General features: G+C 45.9%; 1 protein-coding gene across 9 annotated transcripts in view; it reads right to left on the reverse strand.

Moving 5' to 3' along the window:
- Rpp38 (ribonuclease P/MRP subunit p38) overlaps window positions 1-2,487 on the reverse strand; it is a 3,525-nt gene extending 1,038 nt beyond the window's left edge. Inside the window, exons 1-2 of one of the 9 annotated variants that reach the window (XM_031358977.1) lie at window positions 2,358-2,487; window positions 1,471-1,520 (exon numbers count right to left, since the gene is read on the reverse strand). The gene's annotated coding sequence lies outside the window, so the exon portion shown is untranslated. The other 8 variants (XM_031358972.1, XM_031358980.1, XM_031358974.1 and 5 more) reach the window with 8 other exon arrangements.
- Window positions 2,488-3,063: the final 576 nt, after the last annotated feature.

A 3,063-nucleotide genomic window follows, 5' to 3' on the forward strand; every position in this document is an offset into this window, starting at 1 on the left:
TTTTATTCCACATTGATAGGCTACAGCAAGTCTATGGGTCCAACTAGGTAACCATTCATATAACTTCTGTAGCAAAATGAAGTAATTTGAATTCTCCCTATTTTCTCATGATACTCAACAGGCAATGTGAGAGTGACTGGTGTTCCAGATTTGTGAGCACCTTCCAAACTAATTGGACTTCCACTCGTTTATTTTAGAAATGTTAAAAAACATTTATAAGGCTTGGGGTCATAGCACATGTGGTCAGAGGACAGCCCTATCAAAGTAGATTTTCTCTATATGAGTCTCAGGGGACTGAACTCAAGTCACAGGTTTGGTGGTAAATGCCTCTGCTCTCTGAAACATCTTGCCAGCTCATTCATTTGTAAGCACATTTACTGAGCTAGTGTAGTGGGCAGATAGTGTTCAAAACACAGATGCTGGTGGGCTCTGAAGTCCCTGTGTCTGCCCACAGAGCTCAACCTTCTGTAGTTTCTGAAGTTCATAATGAATCAGGTCAGATTTTAAGAACCAAAATAGTAATAATTATGTCCATGGCTAAAACTTTCTAAGTCTCCCTCCTCTTATGACCCCCAAGTTCCTAAAACATTTGAAACATGCAGGCACATATTTTTCTCTCACACATGATTTTAAGATGATTGCTTTGGTGGGCAGTTTCATGAAAAGTAAGAAAAAATTGTGATGAAATTCAGAGATTAATCCATTAGGGAGAAATAAATGGGCTGAGCTTCTTCCAAAACCAAATTCAAAACAAAACACTGGTTTTTATGTTCTTCCTAGTGACTATATCATTAACCTTACAGACAAGTTAGGATGCTAACTGCTGTCTCGGCCATTCAGTCATTTAGATCCTGCTTATCCTTCCAAAGGCAACTGTATACTTCCTCCTCTTAGTTGTCTCCTTCCTACTGTTCGATAAGTCCCCTCTGCTTAAATTTCCTCTAATTCAGAGCACTCTCTCCACACATCTAGTTCCTAACACACAGAGTTCTCCAGTGTGGATTAGGAAGCCAACTCACTGTGCAACTCACAGCTACTTTTTCTGAAGACTTCTTTTAATCATGGCTCCTTCTTAGAAATAACCAGTAGCTTTTAAGAACCATCAGATGGCTGATTCTCACCCTTGAGCTTACTGAGCTGGAATCTCTGGGAGTACAGCTGCACCACAGGTGCTGGTAAAAAGCTGCCCAACATTTGGGGGTGTTGGTGTGGCGCAGGTGACATTTCCAAACTGGACAGCCTTTGGAAATAGTGTTGCAGACTCTCCCAGTAAGAGCTGCAATCTTGATTCTGTCAGTGCTGCCCACTGCTACAGACATTGGCTATTAATAACTGCTTCCTTCCCCACAATGCACTGCACTATTCCAATCGCTTTAGGTAAAATGACCAAGAAGCAAGGGACAAGTGGTCCCACTACATCTCTTGCCAAACTGCAAGTCAGTATACCTGCTTAGCACGAGGGACACTCACAGATGCTCTGCAACCAATGGACGGGATGCACTTCTCTGACTCACAAGAACCTAGAAGGGGAGATGAAAAAAGCCAAGCCTGTAGGTGACCGCTATATGTATTTTTCAAATGCTGAATAGTAACAAACAGGTTCACAGAGCTCGCTCAAGGCAAGCTGCTACTGCAAACTCAAAATGTTTACCTTTTTACACTCCCATTTCAAACCCATTTCAAACATTTCTCCTCTCACTCACCACCCATATTACAGATTCTGGCCATTTAATGCGGCTTTTGGCTTTTCATGTCCTTATTCAACGTACACTGTGCCTGGTATAGCACTCACATACCACATGCTTTTTCCCCCCATCAAATTCTTATGAATTATCCTTGATGCTGCAGGCCATTAGGCATTTGGGCAAAGTAAAAAGCTTCTGCCAGTAATAAAAATGGCTCACTTTAAAGCCAGAGTAGTGAGGCACCTTGAGGAACAGGCAGTAGCGGCCTTAGTTGAAGTCTGGAGGAAACGACCATAACAAACCTGTATCTCAAGAATTCCTTCCAGAGGAAGAAGGAAGCGGGCAGTGAGGGATACCAGAAGAGTAATGAGTAAGTTCAGTATCGCGCGAAATGAGATGTTAGAGTTGGAGTTACTAGGTAAGGACAAGATGGTGGCGCGAATAGAAACGCGTCACAGAAAGACCTTGATTTGGGGAAGCTCCCGTGGTCTCGGGGAATGAAGGGTTACCTACGTCACACCACGCGACGGAAGGACACCCTCGCAGGCAGGGATCGACTGTGAGACCAGCCGGAAAGCACCTCAGGGAAAGCGGGCACTGGATGACCCCCACCCCGCGGTGACCCGGATACCCACGGGCTGGGATTCGGGCCACAGGCACGCACGCGCCCACCTCTGCAGAAGCGCCCGGCGGAGACCACAGGACGGATCGACTCACTACAGCAACTCGTTCACTACCAGGAACCCCAGCTCCGGCTCCATGTGCGCACGCACTGTGCGTGCGCAGAACGCGAGCTCCGCCTACCTGCCTCTGCATTACGTCACTCCCAGTTAGGGACGTCAGGCGTAGCGTGGCAACCGAGAGCAGCACTGCGCAGGCGTGAATTTTGTCTCGCGAGAGTCTGTGGTTGCTGTAGTAACCAGCCTCCTTCCCTTCGGACAGGTCCTCCAAAGATATTCCAAGCAGTTCCCGGAACCTGGTTCTGTGAGAGGTCTATCTGTCCTTTTGCCTCTCCGCTTTTAGCCCAGTTGCTTCTGCCTTGGAACTCTGGCCCGCTGTCTCTTTTCGTTCTAGGGATGCAAAGCTCCAGCCCTTACAGCCAGCCATTCCCCGGCACACGTCCCCGCGCCACGAAAACCAAATAAGTAGGGGTTATAGGGTTGCATGTATTACAATTTATGTGGAAGCAACTTAAAATAGGGGCTGCTTTTAGTTCCACCGCCGTACTTCAGAATATTCCGGCAATATCTGTTGTGCCTAATGGAGACAAAAAATAAAAAAGGTTATGAAAAGGTTATGAAAGTTACAGACAACTGGTAAGACAGTGGAATAACGAATAAAAGATTAGAAATTCTGTTGGCTACATGACAGGATTTTT

Source organism: Mastomys coucha, unplaced genomic scaffold (genome assembly GCF_008632895.1).
Source record: "Mastomys coucha isolate ucsf_1 unplaced genomic scaffold, UCSF_Mcou_1 pScaffold7, whole genome shotgun sequence".
In the NCBI taxonomy this organism is placed as follows: Eukaryota; Metazoa; Chordata; class Mammalia; order Rodentia; family Muridae; genus Mastomys; species Mastomys coucha.